The sequence below is a fragment of the Fundulus heteroclitus genome, unplaced genomic scaffold (assembly GCF_011125445.2).
Source record: "Fundulus heteroclitus isolate FHET01 unplaced genomic scaffold, MU-UCD_Fhet_4.1 scaffold_229, whole genome shotgun sequence".
NCBI lineage: Eukaryota > Metazoa > Chordata > Actinopteri > Cyprinodontiformes > Fundulidae > Fundulus > Fundulus heteroclitus.
In genome coordinates, this window is record NW_023396641.1 from 46998 (window position 1) to 61214 (window position 14217).

General features: G+C 39.7%; 1 long non-coding RNA gene across 1 annotated transcript; it reads right to left on the reverse strand.

Moving 5' to 3' along the window:
* Positions 1-11060: 11060 nt before the first annotated feature.
* On the reverse strand, positions 11061-12323 carry LOC118559118. Its single transcript, XR_004928661.1, has 3 exons — positions 12276-12323; positions 11172-11502; positions 11061-11077 (listed from the first exon to the last, which is right to left on the reverse strand). It is a non-coding gene; the product is annotated as an uncharacterized LOC118559118 (long non-coding RNA).
* Positions 12324-14217: the final 1894 nt, after the last annotated feature.

Here is a 14217-nt window from a genome sequence, read left to right on the forward strand (position 1 = left end):
TTTTCCTGCAGGTTATCTAGAATCTTAGTATGTGTACTATTTATATATACATTTGTTTAAATTTTATCTTTTCCATTTCAGAATGCCAGCAGCAAGGAAAGATCCTCGGTACAGTGTGCAGGATATCATTGCAATCATCCAAGATGGAGAGAGTGATGTGGACGTACCCCTTGATGACACTGATGCGAGTGACGAGGAGTCAGACAATGATCCCTGTGTGGACAAAGAAAACCAAGAGCCGTCTGACTACCCACCCAATGTGGACATTGAGCCCCAAGAAAATGAACACATCATGCCCCGTGACAGATATCGCTGGCAAAAAAAGGATTTTATCAGTCCCAATACTGATTTTTCTGGTCCACCTGTCACAGACGATGTAACCTTCCTCCACACACCACTCCAATACTTCCAAAAGTTTGTGTCAGAGGACATGATTCAAGCTCTGGCTACAAGTACAAATGAGTACAGCGTTCAAAATAATGGAAGATCTGTTAACACTAATACAAAGGAAATACAGAAAATGTTGGGCATGTACCTGAGGATGGGCTTGGTACAAATGTCTGGAAGCCGTATGTACTGGGAGACAGATACATGGCACCCCCCTATTGCCGATGTGATGCCACGCAACAGATTCCAATCTCTGTTGACAAAATTACATTTTGTCAACAATTTGACTGTGTCAGAGATTGAAAAGAGGGACAAACTCTGGAAACTCAGACCATGGCTTGAATCATTCAGGGAGAAATGCCTGCAGGTGGTACCAGAAGAGCACAATTCTGTGGATGAAATGATGATTCCTTTCAAGGGGAAGTTCAGCAGCATCAAGCAGTATATGCGAGGCAAGCCACACCCATGGGGGTTTAAAGTATGGGTGAGAGCTGGAATCTCTGGCATGATGCTTGACTTCGATGTTTACCAGGGCAGCAAGAATGGAATACGAGTCAAATCTGAACTTGGATTGTCAGGTGATGTTGTGTTGAAGCTTGCCTCCACACTTCCAAAGGGTCAGAACTATAAGATCTATGCAGACAACTACTTCACCTCTGTTCCACTGGTAGTGAAGCTCCTTGAGCATGGAATCCATTATGTGGGTACAGCCAGGCAGGTGCGGCTCCCTAACTGCAACCTTGAACATGAGAAGAGCTTAAAGAAGAAGGGTAGAGGAAGCTTTGACCACAGATTGGAGGGGACCCACAACATCTGCGCTGTGAAATGGTATAACAACAGGGTAGTCACACTTGTGTCATCCTTCACTGGACCAGAACCTGTGCAGGAGATTCAGCGCTGGGACAAAGCCACCAAAACCTACATTGACGTTGAAAGACCTTACATTGTGGCTACCTACAACAAATGCATGGGAGGTGTGGATTTGTTGGACTCATTTACAGCAAAATACAAGTTCACCCTGAAATCCCGCCGATGGTACATGTACATCTTCTGGCACACCATCACCCTCGCTGTGGTCAATGCCTGGCTCCTATACAAACGGCACTGTCAGGCTCTCGCGATGCCAAAGAAGGAGATGCTAAACATGAGAAAGTTCCAGGCACAGCTAGCATCCTCTCTCATCCTGGTAAGAATCTTTTTCTGCTATTTGCCATGTTTTGCGATATCTGCATGCATTTTTGACACGTGCATGAATTGATTATTAATATTAATATTGATTCTTCTCTTTTCAAATCAGATGGACACAACACTCACAACTCCAAAACGAGGACGTCCATCATCAGGCAGCGGGAACCCAGACGCAGCAGGGAGTCCTTTGACTGCTAGGAAGAGACCATCCTCAGATGATGGGAGTCCAAATTGTCCGTCCAAGAAATCATGTGCACACCCCCCACTCGATGTGCGCAAGGACCTCACTGGACATTTCCCCATGAAGGTCAAGAGAGGACGCTGCAGACATTGCAGTAAAGGGTATACGAATACCCATTGCAGCAAGTGCAATGTTCGCCTCTGTTTTTCAGAGGAAAGGAACTGTTTTTGGGACTATCATTGTAAATAAAAAGTTCTCTTTGCTGGAATAAATAAAAACAAACTGTTCATAACAACATGACTGAGATTATTTTTCATGTGCTGTTCTGGGATAAAAGCAAAACCCTGCAAATGAATCCGTAGTTCTATATTGTTGTTCAGACAATGAGTACACATACAGGAAATTCTGCTCTCCATTTGGCCCAATGTTGCAATATTACAACATTTCTGTAAAAACTTACTAAAACATACATTTTTTGAAAACACTTCATTTTCAGCCTCAAAGGCCTCCTACAACAATATCTGAGTGGTTTACATTTTTTTTGTGTTTTTCTATATTTGGGTTTTACACCTTTAACTGCTATGTTATTTATTTTGTATTAACAAATAACCTCACTGTATTTGTTTATAATATTCGCTATAACATGATAGCGTGACATTTGTGTCAATAATCTTCAGTCTAGGCTTCTGTATTTCATAATAAATCTCACAGGTGATTGGATGCATATAAAATCTGTGTTTGGATACGCTGTAATCTTATTTACAGAACCTAAATGAGAATTCCTCTCACTACGATTCTGAAAATGCGCCTGAAGATGCACATAAGGTCACTCCCGTTGCTGTAAGTATAGTGCATTGTTTGCAAGCCTTTTTTTCAGCCTGGGGCATACTCTTAATAGTCAAATGAACCTCAAGACACAGCAAGATATTGAACTTGTTTTTGTTACCTTGTGGGGTAACAAAAACAGTGTAAGGCTGATTCTTGTTAAATATACTACATTGTGGGGACTTACATGTACTTGTGGAAACCACTCAACTGGTCCCCGTGAGGACACGTTCTCTTCTTGGGTTTGGGGTTAGGTTTAGGTCTAAGTTGGGAATTCAGTTTAAGTTAGGGTTAAGGTAAGGTCTAGATTAGGCCATACACATTAATAGAAATCAATGCAAAGTCTTTATAAAACATGGAAATAAAACATGTGTGTTTTGAGGTTTATATTTTAAACTTAACAAAAAGGTCAACTATAGTGTAGTCTGTGTGTGATGTGCATGTTGTAACATGAAGGTTGGTTTGTAAGATATGGGTTTCTATTTTCTAATCTGTTTTATAGGTTGATTCTGATTCTGAACTATGGTCTCCTCTCAGTGGACAACAAAGTTCATTAGAAGTCTGTGTAAGTTTCAACTGTGTGTAACTTAAAGTATCTGTCGGTGGATTAGAAGCTAGGATGAATTATTGGTCCAAGTTAGTCAAGGTGGAGCATGCTGGTGAAGCTACCTCCTTTTAATTTAAAAGTAGTGGTTGGTGTAAGAGAAAGCATTTTTTAGCATTTATGCTCTCTCCAGATTAGCAAAGTGTAGAGCAACAAACCAGGACAGCAAAATAAAATTGGTATAACACGTTTCAGATTACTGTTACTAGTGTTACTGGATAATGTGTAGTTTTATTTTTGACTAATTCACTGAAGGTATTGAAGATCTAAAACAATATTTAGTAAGTGATAAAACAATATCTCTTAACCTAAATTTGTTTCTTTTTTTCCATAAATAGGGCCTCCATGTTGACTGCTGCGACTCTGTTCCTGGATGTCCTACTTCCCCACTCTTGTTTGAGGATGAATGTTCCACGGAAAGTGTACCTCCCTTCAATGATAACCCTAATTGCAGTCAAGTGTCACCAAATACCAGTAATTATATTCAAAATGACTTGGATAACAGTCTTGGATCCATTATTGGAAGTGAAGAAGAATCTTCTATTTTATTTGAAGATAGCCCTAATGAGTCAGTGAATGACGGATCACACTTCAAAAAAGTTGGTCTTGAATTGGAAAGTGAAGAGAAACTCTTGTGGAATGTATTAACTTTGATACATTTTTTAGTACACATTTATGAAGGTATAACATGCTTTTAATGTGCAATATATTTGCTTTGAGGCCTGTCTGTTTATCAGAAGAAGAGAATATGAATAGGTTCTGTGTATGAGTATCAGGTGAACTTTCAAGGCCAGTCCTAGGCAGTGGGAAAGAACAGAAACTCCGGTTCACATGCAGCTGGAGGAAACAACGAGAAGATAGTTATTAGGGAGTAAGATAGCGATAGGATGTGTGCGTCATTCATTGTGACCTTGTATAATCTGTGTTCTAACTTTAATAAAAACCAGCCTGAGCGGGAGAGAGAGAGTTGTTGTTGCCCGCAGTCGGCAGGTGTATCATCTCTCCCCTTTGCAAAGGTGAAATGGAATTCTGCGTCCATGGCTGAGTTATTATTTTAAAGTCCTGCACACGAATTAACGAACACACTCTACACAGGTTCGCGACTAACTCAAGCTCAGAGTTTTTTACTCATACTTTCATTTGTTTTGAGACATGGACTCACAGGCATTGCTCTTTCAGATCTCCTTGATTTGATCAATATTCACTGTCCGGAAAACACACAGTTAACCTCAAAGCACATGTTCTTAAAAGAGCTTAAGCCAGTGGAAAGTCACCTACAATGTCACATATATTGTCCAAACTGTGATTACTATATCGGTGAACCAGATAGTGAAGGACAATGTGATGTATGCAGCACAGCATGGGATAAAAACAACTCTCTGAAGAATGGAAGTTTCTTTATATATTTACCAATCCAAACACAGTTTTAACATCTTCTTAGAAGGGAAGATATTGAACATTTTCTCAAGTCAAGAGATGGCACTTGCAATTCTGAAAATTTTGAGGATATTAGAAATGGTAAAATGTACCATGATCTGAAAGAAACTGGAGGCCCGCTTGACTGTACTCATGGATACTCCTTAACACTCAACTGTGATGGCGTGCCAGTATTCAAATCCTCACTCTTTGGTGTTTGGCCATTATATGGGATTGTAAACAAACTTCCTTACGCTGTGCGCAAAGACAATGTTCTACTTTTTGGCTTGTGGTTTGGTGATAAAAAGCCCAATGTCAATACTTTTTTAAAGCCATTCATTTCAGAGTGTCAGAAGTTGTCAACTGAGGGCTTTAAGATAACAAGAAGTGGGATTTCAGAACAATGTAGAGTTGTGGCTCCTCTCATGATGTGTGATTCGGTAGCAAGGCCCATACTTCAAAATATGACCCAGTTTAATGGCCAGTATGGTTGCAGCCTCTGTTTACATCCAGGTGAACAAGTTGAAAAGGGTCATGGCACTGTTCGGGTATACCCATACAAAGACGTTTCAAAGAGGGACCACGCTTCAACCATAAGCAATGCAAGGGAGGCTTTATGTACTAAAAAACCTGTGAAGGGTGTTAAAGGACCCACGTGTCTTATGAATTTTCCACACTTTGATATCATATCTGGCATGCCTCCTGATCACATGCATAATGTACATCTTGGCGTGGTTCGCCAAATGGCAAGCATGTGGCTGGACAGTGATAACCATGAAAAGCCATATTATATTGGCAATAGAGTGAATGACCTTGATCAACAGCTTTTACTAATTAAGCCTCCTTGCAATATCACAAGAGTGCCCCGATCTCTTCAGCAGAGAAAGTTTTGGAAGGCTTCTGAATGGCAGAACTGGTTACTGTTTTATAGTATATTTGTGCTAAAAGGAATTTTGCCCCATGTATTTTACCAGCACTGGTTAGACCTTGTCAGATTCATGTTCTTGCTTTGCAAAAACCTTATTACAACAGAAGATGTACAGAAATGTGAAAAACTTGTGGTAGATTTTGTCAAACAATTTGAAAAACTCTATGGGAATGCCTATGTGTCATTTAATGTACATTTATGTCTTCATCTACCAGAATCTGTCAGGAACTGGGGACCTTTGTGGGCCCATTCTGGGTATGTTTTTGAGTCGTATAATGGTGAAATACTGAAAATGTTTCATGGCACTCAGTTTGTTCCTTTACAGATAATGAAACAATTCACATATAGACAAGTATTACCTCTTTTGAGGAATGATGCATTGAAAATGCTGTTCCTGAATGCATCCAGCTATTTAATAACTTAACTGGCAGAAAAAGAATTAAGCACTTTGAAAGAGTGACTGATCAACTTCTTACCCTTGGTTTGCATTATTCGCGAAAACTTTCTAGCGAAGAGTTACTGGTCATGAGAGAGCAACTTTCAGTCACACCAGATACAGTTGTAAAAATATTCAGGCGACCTCTAGTCAACGGAGAGTTGTATTACTCTCAAGAGTTCACAAGAGTAGTGAAAAGAAACAGCTTCACTGTGCTGTTGCAGAATGGTCACATCATCACTGTATACTATTACATTGTTGTAGGGCAACATGGTATCAAAAAGTGTTTTACCTTTGGGCAAAAGTATGTTAGATCACATACTACACCGATTCATGTGGAAAATGTAGTTGGTCTGAAAAGGGAATTCCAGGGCAGGAAACAGATATTTGATGTGATACTGTTCAAAAGAAAATGTATGCTAATAGACCCCTTGCATCTGACGTCACAGTCATGTGATCGGGGGTGCGCGCCTCCATCTTGGTGGGCACGCTAGCCTGACAGCCCGTCTACTACATGACTACGGCTGCTATAGCGATCGTTACACGGGCCGGAGAAGCCGCTGTTGCTGCTGTAGCGATCGTTACACGGGCTGGAGAGCCGCCGCTGTCTGAAGCAACAGACAGCAGCGGCTCTCCGGCCCGTGTAGCGATCGCTACACGGGCCGGAGAGCCGCTGTTGCTGCACCCGTTTCCTGCTGCTCCAGACAGCGGCGGCTCTCCGGCCAGTGTAACGATCGCCACCTCCCCTCCGCCCGTTTACGGGCGCTAGTACTTCTATGTTTACGCTGCAATGTCGCCGACACCCCCACCCATTTTAACAAGACAAAAACACCTCAATAATCCGTAGTGAGTGATGTTTTTTTAACCTACCGGGCGGGTCTTCCTCTCTGCTTTGTGCTGTTGCACAAACATGTCTGAACATCCATCCATCCATTTTCTGACCCGCTTAATCCCTCATGGCGTCGCGGGCGTTTGCTGGAGCCTTTTTCCTGATATAAAATAATTGCAGCCGTCCAGTGGTTTCATGGCTTTCGTGCTCTCTTGTCCGTACTGGCCTGCGTGTTTATAAAGCAGCTGTGTCGCGGTACGAAACCATTGGCCAGCATTTCACAGACTCGCTCCGTCCCTTCAGGCTTTTGCTGTGTGGATCTGGCAATCTGATACCATCAACCATCAACTTACTCTTAAAACGATCTTGTGATACGTCATCTAAAGAAGAAAAATACCTGGAGAACTCGTCAGTTTGTCAAATGGCGTGCCAACCAATATGGCCGCCACGCAAGGGGTTCTGGGTAACGGAGTCACGTGGTTGCAAGGGGTCTATTCTAAAACACGAAAAAACGTGAGAGACAGCGGGGGAGCCGAAATTTCCCATCATGCATTGCTCCTCATGATAATCTTCAAACCTTTTAAAACTGATCTAAAACCATCGATAAAACATGGTTTATTTTGATAATACATTAGAAAACACATATATGAAAGAGTTATTGCATGGTTTTATGGGTTATTTTAGCTTTTTTGAACTTTTTTTGTTTGATTCTATCTGAGACCGTCACTCAGACTCAAGTAGCGTGGGATAGAGCCTCCATTTTCCTGTTGTACACCATGCACTCTTGTCAGTCTTGAGATTATGTAAGACTTTTACCTTAACACTGAGATCACTATGAAGAGTATGCTAGCCTTTGTGCAAACAAGTCAGGTATTACTAAATGAAATTTAAGACGTTCTCTCTTATTTGATTCCATTCTGATCTCAGTTTCAAATGAATAATATAATTTCAACACACAGTCTCTTCCAAAAAGAGGTGAAAAACTATGGGGCTAAAATAGTAGCTTTAACATTTGCAAATGTGTGTGGAGAGTTGTGTGTCTGTATCTCGATTTGTGCGTGTGCAGTGGGATTTGTAAATGTGTGAGAAGATTTGAGTGTCTGTACAACAATCTGCAAATGTGTAAAACTACTTGTGTGTAATCCGTTTTGCAAATGTGTAAAAAATCCACAAATCTGTATTCAGATCTGCAAATGTGTACAGAGATTTGCAAATGTGTAAAAAATCCACAAACCTGTATTCAGATCTGCAAATGTGTACAGAGATTTGCAAATGTGTAAAAAATCCACAAATCTGTATTCAGATCTGCAAATGTGTACAGAGATTTGCAAATGTGTAAAAAATCCACAAATCTGTATTCAGATCTGCAAATGTGTACTGAGATTCGCAAATGTGTAGATCAATCTGTAAGCACAGACAGAGAAACTTGTGTCTGAAGTATTTTTGCTTCAAGACCCAGAAATACAGACAAATCATTGGTTACAAGTCAAGCGGTTTTTCGGTTGGCTCTCTTTACACACGTGATTTTTGCTACTGTTCTGCCGCGTGACATGCACAAATGCGTAGAAGGATTTGTATGCGTATCTTTTCGATTTGTGTCCCCTTGCGCAGACTCACAGGCTCAAAGGCTCACATACTGCCCTGAGCGCAGGCTCACAGGCACACAGGCTGCCTCTTCCGGCTGTGGGAGGTCACGTGACTTTCAAGGATTTTACCAAAGCGTTTTGCTTCCAGACGGCTGATAAGGCAACTTGTTATAACTATATAACTTTCTCCCTTTAACGGCAAAGGTTTCTTGTTTTAATGAGAGACTTATCTTGCTAAAACCAGATAATTGTCTCATCATAACAACGCAACATAACCCGGCATCAGCTCGCGGGATATTTGAGTGTCATGGAGAAGAGGAGAGACGGAGGGGCGCCTTTTATTTCTTTTTAAAAAGTCGTCATTTGTCGGAGGAATGTATTTCTGCACTGAGGAGTGACAAGGTAAGTCGTGCATATACAGCAAGTCCTTTACTTGAAATTTTATCAATTCGGCAGTTATTTATATTTAACAACTATGCTATGGAAACAAGTTGCAGCCCTGTAGTACAGTCTCTGGCTCCGTTTACACGGTGAAAACAGGTTTGCGTTGCCTTTGTACTCTCCATTTACACACTACAAGGTTTAACTGTTGCTTAGGGGGGCTTTCAGCTATAGCTGTGGGTTTATTTACAACAGTTTGCAGCCGAAACAGTCCTCCGCGGTGCCAGCCGCTGTTTTCTTCTTCTGGGCAATTTGACCCGGAGCTTCAAAAATCACAGCACTACTAGTGGTGCGTCATGGGAATTACACCGTTTAAGTACTCTGTAAACAGGGCCTGTGACTGCAAAAGTTCTTCATGGATGTTAATGAGATAGGCTGACAAAAAGATAGAGATACGGATAAGCAGCTTAATTTTTTTTAAAACATGTCATGCATACAATCATAAATTCTGCTGTAAAGATTAATAGTTGTGTGCTTAAAAGAGTCATTTAAGTTTATTTCTTTTTTATATTAACCATAATTTCATGTGCTTGTAGACATATCAGCTATAGCAAGCATGGATGATGAGAGCTTGGTCATCTACATTCCCACCTATGCTGACAGAATTGCCACCTGGAGATTTTCCTTCGAGTTCCAAGTAAAGGTGAAAGAGGTGTCCTTCGACAGACATTGCTTGAAAAACTCTTTTCATGCAAATCTTCATGGAAAAAGTCCAATTTGATCTAAAATGTTATTGGTTACAGGTAATACCACTATGTAATATATTTCAAAAGAAAGTTTACCATTTGACTCAAAATGGTCATGTTTTCAGGAACATATGGAAGTGAGCCACAATAGAGTCAGTTAGCTTTTGTTTTTGCTGACAAAGATATAGAGCAAAAATACTGATTAAAAAGATTACTCCAACAACATTGTGAAATACAAGTTTTGAAGTCAAATTATTGCTGTTGCTATAAAGCTTCTTTAAGGTAAAAATTCTGAAGCATGTGTTTAAACTGTACTGATTTTCCTTTTCTTTCCATAGGGCATTATTTTTCTTTTATATTCTTCAAAGTTGATTGTAAAATTGATAAATGCTTTGAGTGCAATAGTGCCCAGATTTCTAACAAAGACTTTTGTCTGTTGTATGTAAAAGGATTTTCTCATGTTCATTTTTGAGATCCATGTATTGATCTTTTTAATACTCATAGATCATGTTCTAGTTTGGTCATCTTCTGGAGGTAGAAAACTTCCTTTCAAAAGGATCTTTCAGAGCACTTGTTAAAGGTACTTTTAATGTATGTTCTTCTGTGAGTTGATGTAACATTGGAGTATAATGTTATGTTTCTAAGGAAAGAATGAGTTGGTTTGATCACAAACCATAACACTTCATTTTGTAATGGGTTTTTACCAAAGATTCATTAAAGGTTTTCATATATCATTCGACCATATCGTCATTGTCAAACAGTACATAACTTGGGTCTCAGTGTTCAGTAACAGAGAACTATAAGTCTTGCTGTTATAAATATAAAAAGTATGTCTTGAATATGAGGAGCAGTGGAGGGGTTTACAGAACATGTCATTTAAACATTTTGTCCTACATGACAGATTACAAGGCAAATGTGAAGTTAGATTTCTTGTTATTGTCCTAATGTATGTAGCAGCATATATTTGCTGTCAAACACAACAAGAATCACAGAAAATATAAAACCTAGCAGCAAAATTCAAAAAGTTATGTACATCATGATGAAACCTTTAAGTACATGGGAATCGTAGAAAACAGGTCTGTTTTTTTCCCCTCCATCTGTATTTCTTTGACTGCCTGTCCTTTATGGGTTGTGGGGTCTGCAGCTGCCTAATTCTGACTGTGTGGGAAAGTGACAGGTTCATTCTGGACAGGCTCACAAGGTCATTTGCTCCACAAACTCTTTTTTTTTTTTTACAAGAAAATATCACACGTGTCACAGGTTTGTACGTATATAAGCTCTTAAAAATAAGCATAACTCAATTGTTTCATCATGTGTGGACGGTGCATGAAGAAAGTTCTCTGTCATCAGAAGGTAAGATCCTTCGAAGTGTCTCATCACGTGTGAACGGTCCTCTGAAGACGTTGGACTGTGCAAGTTTCCGCCGCTTGCTCAGAAACCTGTTTGAGATGATCTTGTTCACCAAAAAGCCGTGGAAGGGTATACATCATGTAGGACCGGCAACTTGGAGCAATAGTATCTCTAATCTTACGAATTACGTTCCATAAGTGAACCACTTTAAGAGTTCTTCCTGAAAGACAAGAAAATAAACAAGTTCTTAAAGTACATACTCCATATTTAAAAGCATATATCATATAGTATTTATCTTTTACATTCAAACATACCTCAGTGATATTTAAACAGGTGAGCAGAATTGGCTGCTTATCCAAGAAGTCACCAGTAAAGTAATCTGTATTCTTCAGTTTTTGAAAAAGGTTCATCCAGTACTGGCTGTTGATGTGCTGGCTGTGGGTGCTGGATCCCACAATGAAGTAGTTTTCAGGATAGCTGTCATCAAGACGCAAAAATCGTTGAATGTCTTTCATTGTACCATTCTCTGTCTCCATGTCGATATGAATTCTGGCTGTGGTACCCCCTCTGTTACTGCTGGAAGAAAATATCCAGCAGTAACTTTTGGACAGCACCACCCATGTATTCAGCTTTAGAGATGCCAACCTGTAAACACAGCAGAGATTTTGTTATTGTTCTTTCAAGTTTTTTTATTTTAAACAAAAGGTAAAAATAACAATGTATTCTTTCTAAAAATTGAGCACGTTAGTTCTGCTAAATGTGAGAATCTAAATATTCCAAATTCAAAGTTTTCAAGTATTTTAATTTTATGTCAATTTAAATGCACAGGCATTCTAAGATGCAAAAGAGAACATTCATGATTTTCTGGCTGTATTTTTAATGTAGCTATCTTAATCCTGGTCCTCCTACCTAAATGTTTTTGTTTATGGGAATTTTAAAAAGTACTTTTACAGAATTCCCATCAGAAGAAGAATAGCTACTGTTTAAAATTGTGATTAAAGGTTAGACTGGATCAATGTTTAATTGCTCAAACCTGCAGTCAAAGGCCCTGTTTACAGAGTACTTAAACGGTGTAATTCCCATGACGCACCACTAGTAGTGCTGTGATTTTTGAAGCTCCGGGTCAAATTGCCCAGAAGAAGAAAACAGCGGCTGGCACCGCGGAGGACTGTTTCGGCTGCAAACTGTTGTAAATAAACCCACAGCTATAGCTGAAAGCCCCCCTAAGCAACAGTTAAACCTTGTAGTGTGTAAATGGAGAGTACAAAGGCAACGCAAACCTGTTTTCACCGTGTAAACGGAGCCAGAGACTGTACTACAGGGCTGCAACTTGTTTCCATAGCATAGTTGTTAAATATAAATAACTGCCGAATTGATAAAATTTCAAGTAAAGGACTTGCTGTATATGCACGACTTACCTTGTCACTCCTCAGTGCAGAAATACATTCCTCCGACAAATGACGACTTTTTAAAAAGAAATAAAAGGCGCACCTCCGTCTCTCCTCTTCTCCATGACACTCAAATATCCCGCGAGCTGATGCCGGGTTATGTTGCGTTGTTATGATGAGACAATTATCTGGTTTTAGCAAGATAAGTCTCTCATTAAAACAAGAAACCTTTGCCGTTAAAGGGAGAAAGTTATATAGTTATAACAAGTTGCCTTATCAGCCGTCTGGAAGCAAAACGCTTTGGTAAAATCCTTGAAAGTCACGTGACCTCCCACAGCCGGAAGAGGCAGCCTGTGTGCCTGTGAGCCTGCGCTCAGGGCAGTATGTGAGCCTTTGAGCCTGTGAGTCTGCGCAAGGGGACACAAATCGAAAAGATACGCATACAAATCCTTCTACGCATTTGTGCATGTCACGCGGCAGAACAGTAGCAAAAATCACGTGTGTAAAGAGAGCCAACCGAAAAACCGCTTGACTTGTAACCAATGATTTGTCTGTATTTCTGGGTCTTGAAGCAAAAATACTTCAGACACAAGTTTCTCTGTCTGTGCTTACAGATTGATCTACACATTTGCGAATCTCAGTACACATTTGCAGATCTGAATACAGATTTGTGGATTTTTTACACATTTGCAAATCTCTGTACACATTTGCAGATCTGAATACAGATTTGTGGATTTTTTACACATTTGCAAATCTCTGTACACATTTGCAGATCTGAATACAGGTTTGTGGATTTTTTACACATTTGCAAATCTCTGTACACATTTGCAGATCTGAATACAGATTTGTGGATTTTTTACACATTTGCAAAACGGATTACACACAAGTAGTTTTACACATTTGCAGATTGTTGTACAGACACTCAAATCTTCTCACACATTTACAAATCCCACTGCACACGCACAAATCGAGATACAGACACACAACTCTCCACACACATTTGCAAATGTTAAAGCTACTATTTTAGCCCCATAAAAAACTAATGAGACAATAGTCTCTTGCATCTAGATCCTTCAAATGCAATATAATTTGGGTGACAGTCGTAAAGGTTGCTCGTAAACAAAGCAGCGTGTTTTTAACCACTCAAATTAGACACCTTCAACTACTTAGACAACAACTATTAGACAACTTCATACTAACCATCCTAGTATGTACCATAAAACTTCGTACTAAAACCTGGATGACCGAGAATGTTCACCAGCATTTGGTCCTAAAAAAAACTCTTTTCTGCAAGATTACCCCAATGAAGAAAGAATTGGTGTTTTTTTATAGCATATACGCCATTGACACCCGCCTTAGGGTGTCAAATATAGTTACCATCCACAGTCGTATTGTATGTCGGGTTCTTAATGCTACTTTTGGACCGTTCTTTTATCATCAAAGATTTGCGGATTTTATCAAAGCGGTTGAATGCAAACTCTTTAAAACAGCAGCATTCACCATGGGTTGCAGGGTCTAGTTGTGTTTGGAAACTAAATGAAACATCAATCCACCACAAAACTCCCCCTCGAATCCAGGGTTCATCCCATACGGCTTTAGAGGATTTGCAGTACTGGTTTGGCTGTTAGTCTGTTGTTCCGCAGTTGCCGTTGATTTCCAAGCAAAATCCAACAATTTTGTGTTTGTCTAAAACTCTAGCATTTAAGGGGTTGATAGTATTGTTACCATGACTGTAAATTGTTACTGAGCCATTAGACCAGTCAGGTGTTAAATGCTTTCTAAACGGGTTTTAATGTCATACCTTGAACTTGATCAGTTGGTCTTTAATGAGCTTCTTCTGGTAAATTTTCTTCTGCTTTCTTTCATCTTCTGGTAGCTTTATTGTGTATAGATTAACCATGGTAAGTGAAGTTAATCTTTCCATATGGTACATGACTTTGAAGCATGAGATACTTGAGACTCATTTAGGAGC